Here is a 14,092-nt window from a genome sequence, read left to right as displayed (position 1 = left end):
ATCCCCGTGGATGGCCTCACATCCATGTACATATGGGAAGCACTGATTGGACACACAGGAGGTTAATAACAACGAAAGACGACATGAAGTTGGGAAAAAGGTTGGCTGGGGAGCTGGGGGAGTTGGAGGGAGGTCGTGATGGATGTGACAATGTGTACATGGTATAGATGTTGGACATTTCAAAGAATACAAAAAAATCTTATTTTAAAAGGGGGAACATCAGGATTAACAAAACCTGTTTTAGCAAAGAAAATAAACTAATTGTTCAGAGAGACAGAGGGATGGAGGAGAGGAAGACAGAGCAGAGGGAGGGAGGGAAGAAGCAGAGAAAGAGACAGAAACATTCTAAAGTGCAAGCTGGAGAAGGAAGGAAGACACTTAGGAAAATGCGGAAAATATAAATGACAAGTGTGGGGATCAAGGGGATTGAGGATCTCACATTGCTGGGAGGCACCTGAAGGAGGTGTTGGCTGAGACGGATGGTTAGGGTGGGATGCCAAGAGTTCTGGGCACCAGGTACGTCCCAGACGCTAGCTACCAGGCAACAGTAAGCTTCTTTCCCCAACAATTCTACCAAGCAAGCATTGGCATAAAACTAAAGGCTGAATAAAAGGGACCCTGACAGGTTTCACAGCACAGCCCAGACCACGATGTAGAGATCTATATCTTCATAGTGCCAGCATCCCTGAGTTTTCCAAGGGTGAAAGAGAAACGGAGGTCTTCAAACGTAAAGAAACAGCCAAACACAAGGCATGGAGGCAGAGGGACGCATGTGGATCACAGAAACAGTGATCTGGTTTAATTGGCAAAGGCGGGAGATGGCTGATTGGTCCACAGTTGATGAGTGTCAAGCTTTGGTGGGGGGCAATCTGTCTGGCTTCCTCATTCAAGGGGAACATATTATTTTATAGTCACCTCTGTTCACTCTTCTATCCCTAATAAAGAACCGTTTGTTTCTCCTCCTACTTCATTCTCACCCCTATAAGCTATGAATCTGTTGCCTTGCAAGGCAGACATGTTCAATGTCTTGAAATGGAGCCTGCACTAGTCCATTCTGCTGTTGTGATAAAAAACAAAACAAAACAGAACAAAAACAAAAACCCTGATCAAAAGGAAAGACTTTGTTTAATCCTGTACTTTCAGGTTATAGCTCATTATTGAGGAGAGTTGGGAGAAATCAAGGGAGGAACCTTAAAGCAGACCTACTTGCTATTCCAGATGGCACTACCTCTAACCAGGGAACTGATAGCCAAGGTAGTGCACCAGAAACTGTGGAGAAATTCTGGATTACTCATGGGCTCATGCTCAGTTACTTTCTCATACAGCCCAGGATCACTGTTATTTTATACTGCCCACCCACCTGTAATCCCAGGACTCAGGAGGTGGAGACAAGGTCCCCAGAGCAAGCAGGCTCCTTAGACTACTCAAGTCAGCAAACTCTGGATTCCAGTGAGGGACCCTGCTTCAATATATAAGGTGGAAATGATCAATAAAGACATCTGATGTCAACCTCTGACCTCTACATGCCCATACACATGCTCACGTTTCACACAAACACTTGTCTTCAAACATGTAAATGTGTATACACATATACACAGCACACACACATGCAAAACAACAGCTGTGGAATCCTCCATGAGGGTCTTCTTTGATTCTTATTTTGTAAATGGAGACTGCACGTTTGTTTCCCAGCTGCCCAAACCCAAATAATCACACAGAAACTATATTAATTACAACACTGCTTGGCCAATGACTCAGGAATAATTTTAGCTAGCTCTTACACCTTAAATGAACCCATTTCTATTAGTCTATGCATTGCCACATGGCCATGGTGTTACCTCATTTTCTACAAGTTTTGTTTCCTCGGTGACTGGCTTGCATCTGTTTGACTCAGCCTACTCTTTCTCTATCTCTCTGTTTGGATTTCCTACCTGACTTTACTCTGCTCAGTCATTGGCCAAAGCAGTTTCTTTCTTAACCAATAGTAATAAAATGTATTCACAACATACAGAGGGGAATCCCACATCATCTTTTATTTCGGTCTAAATAAAGAGGAAGGCTTTAATTTAAACATAGTAAAATTACATATAACAAGACATGTATCACACAAGAATTACAGTTACAATGTTTCTTTGTGTGTCTAAAGTTTCTAATTTATCTTTTATCACAACTAAGGAAAACTATAACTATCTGTCTTCAACTCCATCAAAGACCCCAGAAGGATATAATATTACCTAAGTAAACAGGAAGTACATTGTAAGCAACTTCCAAAATTCTAGAATTGGCAGAGACATCTTGCTGCTTGGAGAATCACCCAAAGTTCTTTTGTAACATTGGGGCATCCATCTTCAACTTATAGGCCCATAAATGTGGCAGACTTTTCCATGAAGCAGGAAGTTTGAAAGATTGTTTCTTTTGCCTATATTAGCAGTTTGTTAGCCATTTTTTAAAAAAGAGATTGACTGTGACCATTAACTATTAATACCCAACCTCTTTAAAATGGAAACAAACATTTACAAACAATTATTTTGGGAATTTGGACATAGTTTTCTCCAAACTGCTTCCTGTTGTTTGTTGGATGAAATATTTTTAGGGTTCATGGAGACCTTTCAGGGGGTCTTGTTCCATCAAACAACACTACTTAGAAGTAATTCACAGGTTCTCATCTTATATGGAAACAAAAGCAGAACCTCTTTTCCAAAGTAACATATCCTGAGACTCAAATTTTGAAGCCAAGATACCTTTAAAATATATATGTTGGTTTAGCTTAGCAGCCCCCACAATCAAATATCTCTCTGCAGTTAGCGCATTAACAGTCAAAAAATTAAAAGAAAACACAATAGTATACATATACAGCGTTTATCACCAACTCTGTGACTGCTGGGTGGGAGCTGCTTTCATACCTGAACTTGGGAAAGCACTGTGCAGCCCACAAACCTTTTTTGTGTCTGAGTAAAAGATAATCTGCCATGCAGCTTGTTGTGCAACCTGGAAATATCTCTGTGTATGGCAGGTGGAATCTGTCATACTCTCCTGCCTGTGCATGCCTAGCAGACCTGATTCCGCCACTTGCCCAGGTGGTGAGTGCTGAGCCTTGCTCTCAGCTAATTTCATTCTGACCCTGAGCGAGCCAGGCATACAAGCATGTGGACCAAAAAGGGTGGAAGGCCATGCAGGTTAGCCCCAAATGCAGAGTTAGCCCCAAAAGCGGAGACTGATCTTTGGTTTCATAGCTGCCTAGACCCAAATAATCACACAGAAACTATATTACAACACTGCTTGGCCAATGGCTCAGGTGTAATTCTAACTAGCTCTTACATTTTAAATTAGCCTATTCCTATTATTCTATGTATTGCCATGTGGCCATGGTGTTACCTCATTTTATACATGTCTTGTTCCTTCAGTGAGTTGCTTACATCTGTTTGGCTCGCATACGCTCTCTAAATATATCTCTGTTTAGATTTCCTGCCTGTATTTACTCTGCTAAGCCATTGGCCAAAGCACCTTCTTTATTAACCAATGGTAATAAAACATATTCACTGCATACAGAGGGGAACCATTATTTCTTGACTTCAAGAAAGGTCATGAGGTTTGATGCTCATCAGAATAGGAGTCCATGACTTTTGTCTGACTGATTTTGTATAAATGTGAGGTAGCATCACAATTCTGACAGTGGAAAACCAATCTCCTGCCTCTTGCCATTCAGAGCTGTTCATGCTCCGTTGCTGAACTCTGGCACACCCTGGAGCTATACCCAGAGCACCAAATATTTTCAGTGTCTTTAGAATGTAATGCATACTCATTCCAAATCGGTTTCCTTATGACATGATACATCTCTGGATGGGCTGACCATCCTGGGAACAATCACCTCAAGCTGACTTGTAGAAAAGCCCAGTTTTCCCTGCGCCTATTTTTGCCATATTCCTATCAGGGTCCCCAGTGGAGGCCCCGGATCTTTGCACACACTATTCCCTCTGCTTGGGACATGCCTTCCAGCATTCTTAAGGGGCACAGGAATCCTCTTCAGCAACAGTCCAATGCCCTCTTGCCCAATCCCAAGAGAGAACTCCTTTCCTTCATTTTATTTATTCTTAAAATTTTATTTTTTTCTTTAAGAATTTTGTATGGTGTGTTTTGATTATTTTCACCTCTCTTCCAGCTCCTTTTCTGTCTGCCACCCCTTTTCTACCCACATAGTTTTGTGTCTTTGTTTTCCAGTCTTGCTTTGTACATGCTTCCGTCACTTGCTCATCTTTCTGCTTGCTTTCCTACGCTGTGACTCCTCTAGCGACCGCGATGGTTTTCATTTCTGAGACCGTATTCCTGCTTTCCTTGTATCCTATACCCTGCATGAAAATTAAAATGAAAGTAGTTAAGGAAGATAATGAAAATGGTGAGAGACACAAGTTATTTTGTAATGCCTGAAAACAAGGTGGACACAGAGATGGCAGGGAGCTTGTGGACCTCACCATTCCTGTGGGACTGCATGTTAGCAAGAAGTAAACACCCAGTGCCAAGCCATCCCTTCCCCATCCGTTGTCTGGTGTCTGCTCTTGCTCCTCTTAGTAACCACCCTTTTCTGTTTGTATTACTTTTACTGATCCATAAGATGGGTGCTTGAGATATTAGCTATATTTTATACAGAATGGTTTACCTCAACACTCATTATTTATATGTTTCTGCTACTGACAGTTCCAGGCTTTAATGCTCTGTCATTTTGGCTCATCCTCTATTTCTACTACTCATTATTCTTGTCAGGTCCCTATCAGGGCCCCCAGAGCAGGTACCAGATCTTTGCAGACGATTTTCCCTCTGCTTAGGATGCTCTTCCTGGCATGCCATGATAAAGCCCTTCAGAGTTTTGTTTTTTTCAACAAGTATCTGTTTGTGCTGCATAAACTCTGAATTTCATGTCTTGTCATCGTTATGAAGATGACAGCGTGAGTGGACTCAGCCATCTTCTCTCCTTTTTTTCTTTAAAAACTGTGAGAAGAGAATTCCTCATCTTCTGACACTGTGTGTGAGCACCCTGGAAATGTTTCTAGGTAATCCTTCTTGAAGAGCTAATGCAAGGCTGGGGAGATGTAAACTGATGGTACAATCCGTGTACTTTCTTCAGGGGTCTGAAGAAATGGATCCGTGATTAAGAGCATTGGCTGTTTTTCCAGAGGACCAGGGTTTGATTCCCAGCATCCGTAGGTCACAGCCACCTGTAACTCCAGCTCCAGGGCATCCTCTGCCACCTTCTCATCTCTGTGAGTACCAGGGATAAACATGGTATACTCACATATGCAGAATAAATACCCGTACATGCAAAATAAAAGTAAATAAGCATTAAAAAAAAAAAAGACAAAACGTACACTCCCCATATTTTACTCCCCACCCAGTTGGTTTCCTTCTTAATTTACCACAGAAAATAATTATTCTCATGTTTGGCCAATGTACATAACCACTGAGGGAGATTTCATATGCAAATATCTTAGTCACTCTTCTATTGCTGTGAAAAGACACCATGACCAAGGCAACTCTTACAAGGAAAGCAATTAATTGGGAGCTTGCTTATAGTTTCAGGCAGGTTTGGAGCTGGAGAAGTAGCTGAGAGCTACATACTCATCTACAAGCAGAGAGAGAGAGAGAGAGAGAGAGAGAGAGAGAGAGAGAGAGAGAGAATATGGATGAGAATATGAATTTGACATGGTTTTTGAAATCTCAAAGCCATCCCCAGTTGACAGGCTTCCTCCAACAAAGTCATACTTTTTAATTCTTCCCAAGCACGCCCATCCCCAATGACTAAGCATTCAAATATATGCACCCATGGAGCCATTCTTATTTAAATCACCACAGAAAGTAATGTAAATATCAAGTTTTATCTCCTCCCTTATAAACCAGGCAACAACAAGGGAGAAAAGAGAGAAGACACTTGTTTTAACTTGGTTATAATAAAAGCTGAGCATAACTGATCCCCTCAAAAGCAGATGAGATCTTGGGTTAAGATAATGGCTGATGGGGGTGCATGGCTGATATAAAAAAAAAAAATCCAAGACTAACTCCTGCCTGCCATGAAAGTGGCTATGAAGTGATGCTGGGCTAGAGAGGCATTAATCAGTGGCTGTACCGCATGCGCTATTTAGGGAACATCTGAAGGTAATGATGGGTAATGGTAAAACATGCTAGTGCCTTCCAAGTCATCTTAGAACAAATGGATTTTTAAAAAGGAAGTGGTGAGGGTCATACATGGAAAAGTTGTTCAAGTGTTATAGTTCCAGTAACAGTGGTTACAATACTTCCGGTTCCCAGGCCAAGCATGTGTGGACAAGCACTCAGGCAAAATACTTAGCCACCCTGGAGATCTTAAAAGGCCCTCCGTGACCTACGTGCGGTATGGTTGTGTCAGTTATGTATGACGCAGCTACGTAAGCCCTTGCATGCATGCGTGAGTTCTGTCATCTGTGTATGACGTAGCTACGTCAACCCCCTGTGCGGCAGCCTTTAAAAGCTGGACACGCCATCTTCAAGTTCTCTTTCTGCACACTGACTTCCCCAGGCCTGTTCGGATGTCTCTAGTAAACTCTTAAGTGTATTTGTTGCGTGCTTCATACTTCGTTGTCACTTGCGGCAAGTAATTTCAATAAGCCTCAAAGGGCCCTCACAGAAAGATACTCTCTAAAGTGTCACTTGGGATAGCAGAGCTAGTATTGTTGTGACCCTCGTGGTATCCACGCTGAAAAGGGAGGGAAGTTGTATAGTAGGTTATTGGCCCTTTGGAAAGTAGTAAAGGTATAGGAAATGACCTTTATACGGGCTGGGTGATGGGAAGAAACAGTTAAGATATAAAGTCAAGTGAAAAACTGATGTGTTTCTGGGGGGAGAGCTATACACTCCTCTGGGGTTGGAGAGATGCTCACTGGGTTAGGACTCTTGCTGTCAAGCCCGATGACCTGAGGTCCAGTCCTGGGACCCACAGGGCAGAAGGAGAGAACTGTCTCCAAAAGCTGTTCTCTGACCTCCATCTGCCATAGCGCTTAAGTTCCCATATATATACACATATGAATATGCTCACAGACTCACACAATCAATGATTAAAGGTGAAAATCTGTCCAAAATAAATCTGGATAGGTAGAGGTCACGTGGCAGGAGAGAAGTGCTGAAATTATAGGATTTTTTTTACATGATTTTTCTTAATTCCTTTTTTTATGAAATAAAGTATCAGTGGTTATAGTCAGAGAACCATAAGGTATATATTTAAAAGTTAAGAAAAACCTCTTTCTACAGCTGTTTTAATATTTCTGAAACTATCAATGATGACAACTTGTTCATGTCTTTCCACAATTTCATTCATGTATAAACAGGCTAGATACACATGACTGTTTTCATTGGTATTATTGTTGAGTTTTTTTTATAGAAATGGAATAATAAATAACTCTGCCAGTTGCTTTTCCCATTTCTCATTCTGCATTTCTCATAGGCAACAGAAATAAATCTATTCTAATATTTTAAAGGTGGATAATAGTTCTCATCTTGATCTATAGGCAGGATGCAGAAAGAGAATGCTAACTGGACTGGCCCGAGTCTTAAGTCTTTTGAAACCTCCAACCCAGGCCCAGTGACGCACCTCCTCCAACAAGACCACCTACTAATTCTTCCCAAATAGTTCCACCAACTGAGGATGAGCATTCAAACATGTGAGCCTATGAGGGTCATTGTCATTCAAACTGCCGCAGCAAGCAAGGGAGGAAGCATCCCCTTCACTGATAGAGGGGAGGGGGTGACTCACAAAGTGTCTATGCATCTTTCTGGGTGCAGGCTAAAATGGCAATCTCCCATTCCTCCTGCTGTCTGTATGGTGGCCATGAGACTTGACTTTAGTGACTAGAACATGTACAATGATGACATGTGTCTCTGTGAGTTTGAAGACTTGAAATGGTGCCATTCAGGCTTCCACTCCTTTCCCCCATTACAGGGGTTGATGCAAGCCCAGACATGAGGCTCTGCAAGCCTGAGTCCTCTAGTGAGGGTGTCGTCAGTTAGAACCCCACTCAGTTCCCAGCAAACATGGAATGGACACGTTCGCAAAAGGAAGATGTGACTTTTGCTTTAAACCACTGAGCTTTCTGGGTCATTTGTTACTGCAGCATGACGTAGCCTGTTCTGACCGACAGATTTGCCTAGAAAAATTAAAGATAGTGGCATTAGATCTTGGTGGATTGGCATTCAGGGTGTCATGAGGGTGTGTAGTGAGGAACAAGGAGAAAGGATAGGATTTCTTTCAAGGGTACTGAGGGGCTATCAGAACCCAGTTCTGCCAATTAGATAAATAAATGCTCTTTTGGGGAATCTAAGAATAATTTTGGAACACTTTAAAAATAAATGTAGAAAAATTAACTGCATAAATAATGACAAAACTAAGATGTACATTGCAGAATTATTTTTACATAGATTAAGATTCACCAGCTTTATGCATCTCATTGTGCACTAAAGATAAAAGAACATCGCACTATAAATTCTGTTTGCTTATAGGGAAACTTTTGTTCTTATGATGAAATCCAGTTTCCTTTTATATTCATAATAATTCTAGCAACATCTATACATACTCTTATTCACTACTTTCCTCTTTGTCCTGATTGTCAGGGAGGGAGTCCAGGATGCTCAAATGAGAAGCTTGCCCTCTCCTGAGGTACGCCCTCACACCCGCCTCCCTTACAGATCAAAAGAGTAAAGTATGTATGTGTATTGAAAAATCTGAATAACTTAGACTACACAGGATGGCTGCAGGCAGGCGGCAGAGACACTGTGACTGATTGTGGCCAAGACAATTTATTGTTTCCTTGAATAGAAATATCCTTCAGGAAAACTCTGAAAGCCATTGAGCGGAGAGAAGTGTGTGTGTGTGTGTATGTGTGCATTTCACTGAGGATGGTCCTAAAACCAATAGTCACATACTGAAGAAGTTAACAAACACTTTAAAAATTACTCAATAATTGTCAAATCTCAAGTTAAAACAAAGCAAAGGCCCAACTCTCCGAGATTAAGACTGAAGGCAGGGACTGTACAAGATCATAGCTTTGGAAACTGTGTGTTATACACTTCAGTGGATTATGACAGTGATTTATAGCATCTTAGCCAAAGTTTTCCTTTCTTGAAGGATTAGAAAACATCAGCATGCATGCCATGCAGTCACTGCCAGTTTGTTTCTGTAATAAAAGTCTTCTCTTTCTCTCTCTCTCTCTCTCTCTCTCTCTCTCTCTCTCTCTCTCTCTCTCTGTGTGTGTGTGTGTGTGTGTGTTGTTATCAAGAATGTATGCTTTACTGTGAGTTCCAGTAAAACAAACAGAAAACCATAAATGTTGAGTCTATGGGAAGCTTGTGTTTGTTCTGTGAAGGGAAGGGCAGCTCAGCATTATCCAGAGACCAAAACAGGGGCTGGAGAGATGGCTCTGTGTGTAGCAGAGCACCCTGCTCCTAGAGGGGGCCTGAGTTTGCTTCCCAGCACCACGCTAGCAGCTCATTACTTTCTGTAACTCCAGCTCTAGTGGACAAATGAAAACAAAAATGTAAAATGACCAAAAAAAAGAAACTAACACAAGACTGGCAAAAGCTCTGTATTGCTGGGGAAAGAGAAATAATTCCTTCTAAAGAGTCCCCGATATGGAAGGAGATGGAGTTGCTGAAGAGTGCATACAATGTAACTGAAAGATGCTCCTGTCCATTTCTCTGGTGTCAGATTGTTAAAACAGTGGACCTTCAAGAAGCTGACCTTTCCCCAGGGGGCTCATGCCAGGGGAGGAAAAGGCTGAAGCCTGGTGCCAGCCAGAGGGGGGCAGGACCAGCCAGAGGAGGGCAGGGCTTGCAAGAAGAGATACCATGCAATCTGACAACTTGTTAGAACACCTTGACCAGGACTTTTTGCCCTCCTTTGAAGTACAAGCATCATGTGAGGCCCCTGAAGCTGGGCAAGGATGTAGAGTGTTAGTGGACTGGGGTCACACTGAAGGAATCTCATTTCTCTGCCTTTCACTATTCTGTGTCTCTTTAATTGGCCTCCTGAGCACGGGTGTCTAAGCATAGCTTCTTAGGGCTTCCAGGTCAACCCAAGCAACCCCAGTGATGATACAGAGGGAACAGTTTCAGCACTGGCATGGCTGAACATCATTCATTAAGAGTCAATACATGTTTAAACTGGATATGATGTTGGTAACAACTTGTATTAAATCTCTCTTCTTGATCTTGAATCAGTCGGCTCCTGAATAATAGGATGATTCTGGGGGAGTAGTTGACGGTCAGCTCAAAGAATGATGCTGGTACATGCAGTAGAATCAAAACCCAGTGCCATTGTCCTTGGCTTCTCAGTCAGCCCTCCTTGGCAGCCACGTTCAGAGAGTCTGGTTTGATCACATGCTCCATCAGTCCCAGTCCAGCTGGCCTTGGTGAGCTCCCATTAGATCAGCCCCATCGTCTCAGTGGGTGGGCGCACCCCTCGTGGTCCTGACTTCCTTGCTCATGTTCTCCCTCCTTCAGCTCCTCTTTTGGACCTTGGGAGCTCAGTCCAGTGCTCCAATATGGGTCTCTGTCTCTATCTCCATTCATTGCCAGCTGAAGGTTCTATGGTGATATGCAAGACCATATCAGTGTGGCTATAGGATAGGGCCAGTTGAGGCACCCTCTCCTCAGCTGCTCAAGGAACAAATTGGGGCCATCTCCTTGGACACCTGGAAACCCCTCTAGAATCCAGTCTCTTGCCAACCCTAAAATGGTTCCCTTAATTAAGATATATACTTCCCTGCTCCCGTATCCATCCTTCCTCCATCCCAACCATCCCATTCCCCCAAGCTCTCCCTATCCTCCCCTTCTCACTTGTACTGGCTTTGTGGGAGCCTAGTCTGTTTGGATGCTCACCTTCCTAGACTTGGATGGAGGGGGGAGGATCTTGGACTTCCCACAGGACAGGGAACCCTGACTGCTCTTTGGACTGGAGAGGGAGGGGGAGGGGGAGTGGAGGGAGGGGGAGGGAAATGGGTGTAGGAGAGGAGGTAAAAAAAAATTAACTAATAAAAAGTTAAAAAAAAAAACCAGAATGATGCTGGGCATGAACTTGAAGAGAAGCATGAGCCCTGAAACCTGGGATCCAGAAGCAAGCCAGGGGCTGGAGCTTTAAGGCAAAGCCTTGTGGGTAAGTGTTGCTATCCTAGCTTAGGTGGTGGCTATGCTCAGTGTGTGCAAACCTGGGAGAAAATCCCTGCACAGGAATAAACCACTTCCCTTTTGTCACACGGATGTTCTAAAATGCGATTTGTTTATTTGTGTTCTATGTACATCGGTGTTTTGCCCGCATGTGTATGTCTGTGTGAGGGTGTTAGATCCCCTGAAATAAGGAGTTCCAGTTGTGAGCTGCCATGTGGGTGCTGGGAATTGAACTTGGGTCCTCTGGAAGAGCAGCCAGTGCGTTTTACTGCTGAGCCATCTCTCCAGCCCTTATCAGATATTTTTTGGGGGGCTCTATTAACTTTATTTTAGGGTGATATTGTATTGGCTCTTTCAAGAAAAGCTACTTTAAATTCCTTCATTCAACTAGTGCCATGCAAATGGAAGGAGGCAGGAAGAGTGCAGCTCATTTGATTTAAAGTTGTTGTTTTCGTAAAAAGATTTATGTGCTTATTTTTTGTGTGCACCTAAGCATGTGGATGTACAGCATGTGACTGCTGGGTGCCCACAGATGTCACTCAGAAGAGGGCATTAGGTACCCTGGAAGTGGAGTTACAGAGGGTTGTGATCCAGCATGTGGGTGCTGGGAATCAAACTCGGGTCCCTTGCAAGAGCAAGTGCTCTTGACTATTGATTCACCTCTGCGGCTCACTTCGTCTCATTGAAGTGATCCTTTGGCTAGTTTCTAGGCTGATTTTATTTTAAATCAAAAACAGGAGTTTACAGAGCATTCCTCGTGACCAGAATGAAGGCTAGAGTTGGGGTGAGAAGATCCTTCATGCTGTCGCTCAGTGTCTCTTAGATCATTACCTGCCATATCCCAAAAAGCAAAAGGGGGGAGGGGTCAGTGAGATGACTCATTAGGCAAAGGCACTTGCCACCAAACCTGAGGCATTAGTTTAACCCCAGAACCCACACGGTTGGAAGAAGGGAATCAAATCCTGCAAGTTGTCATTTGACCTCTACACAAGGGTTATGGTACATGTGTGCCCCTACGTAGGCATCTATCTACACACGCGCACACGCATGCGCGCACACACACACACACACACACACACACTAAATAAATGTTAAAAGATAATTAAAAAAATTCCTTGGGGCTGAAGAGATGGATCCATGGTTAAGAGCCCTGACTGCTCTTCCAGAGGACCAGGATTCAGCTCCCAGCAACCACATGGTGGCTCAGACCAGCTGACAGTCTCTGTAACTCCATTTCCAGAGAATCTCATACCCTCTTCTCTCTTTGAGGGCACTGCATACACCTAACATACAGACAGACAAGCATGTAGACAAAACACCCACACATGTAAAAATAAATAATATGTAAATAAATAGATGCTCAATTATCTGACTTCTGAAAACTGCTCCAGCCTTAGAAGCAGAGTGACAATGGTGTGACCCAGTCCTGTCCCTTCTTTCTCCCTCTGTTTTCAAGACTATTGGAAGAAGGTCTTTTTTTTGGGGGGGGGGGAAACAGCGTATTTTATTTAACCTAACACTGATAAACAGGGCCATATTTAAGGAAAGATACAGCATACAACATAGAGCATGACTTTTTAAAAAATAGATTTTAAATTTTAGATTCATGAAAGGCTGAGTAGAAAAAATTTTTTGAAAAGGATCCTCAATACAAATTATTAATTAAATTAATTATTAATTAGACTAGTTGCCTTTGGCCTGTACTGAATCACACGCTTGTAATTTAATTATTTATTTGTTATTTGGCAGAGAAAGCTAGTTTGTCAAGCATTGTCTGTAACCCTTCCACAGACTTGTGGTTATTGCTATTTGAGATAAGGCTCTCTTTGTGGAGTAGAAGCCGACTTTCCACCCTGCCTCCTGAGGACTGGAGCTACACAGGTGCGGACCACTGTTCCCAACTCCGTGTGCAGCATCCGGTTCTCACTGTTCTCTCCTGCTTGCCTCATGGCCACAAGTCTCATACATTCTTGTTTCAGTTTGGTTCTAAAACCCTAAGCGGTCTCCACCAGCCCACATTGCTAATTTCATAGCAATTGAGACACAAGTTATCAACGACCTTCTGGACATTTAAAATCTATAAAAAAAAATCAAAAAAATAAATATAAAAACCCAGATTTTTGTTCACTGTGTCAAAGATTGTTTATCCATGTATTTTTGGAAAAAAATCAAATATATATTTTGATTAAAAGATACAAATACCTAAGGGAAAAGTGCATGTTCTTCATTTGTATTGGTATCTCTGCCCCACCCTTTTACAAAACTGACCAACCAATAACACGTGATGCTAACTTCTTTTTTCTTATAGGCAGACCAGGGTTATACTTGGAGGTGGCAGAAACCAGCTTTGCAGGTGACATGGTTTGCAACTGTGCTGGGATTTCTAATCACCCCTTCTTCAGCTGCCTTGAAAAATTAAACATGTCACGCATCCATATACAACCAGATGTCCCCAACTCCTCGCTGCTTTGAATAATTCCAGATTCTTCATGATTTGAGTTTATCTCAAAAATTACTGAACTGCATGGCAAGAAATTAGACTAAAAATTAAATTCATCCATCACCTTTTATGGGCCATGAAAACCTATACAGGGAATAAATCTTGGCAAACAAGGCAGTGTCTGTTCCAAGTGGCCCTCACTTCCGGGACATTGATATTCCAAACCATAGCCTGTCCTGTGCTCAGCTTGGCGTGAGAAGAACAAATCAATCCCCTCCTCCTGGTTGCCCCGTTGATTAAGGCTGCTTTTGTCTGTGCCTGGGACACAGCGGCATTGTTGCTTTCTCCCTTGAAAGGCTAAGCACATGGGAAACCAAAGCAGAGCAAGGGAGTTGGCGAGGAAGATGGGCTTCCTAAGGGCCATCCTCCATCTTCCCAAGAATTCCAAGCAGTTTTTTTTTCTCTGCAGAGATA

Source organism: Myodes glareolus, chromosome 7, assembly GCF_982192425.1.
Source record: "Myodes glareolus chromosome 7, mMyoGla1.1, whole genome shotgun sequence".
Classification (NCBI taxonomy): domain Eukaryota; kingdom Metazoa; phylum Chordata; class Mammalia; order Rodentia; family Cricetidae; genus Myodes; species Myodes glareolus.
The sequence above is the reverse complement of the archived record's forward strand: the minus strand, read 5'-3'. Positions refer to the sequence as shown.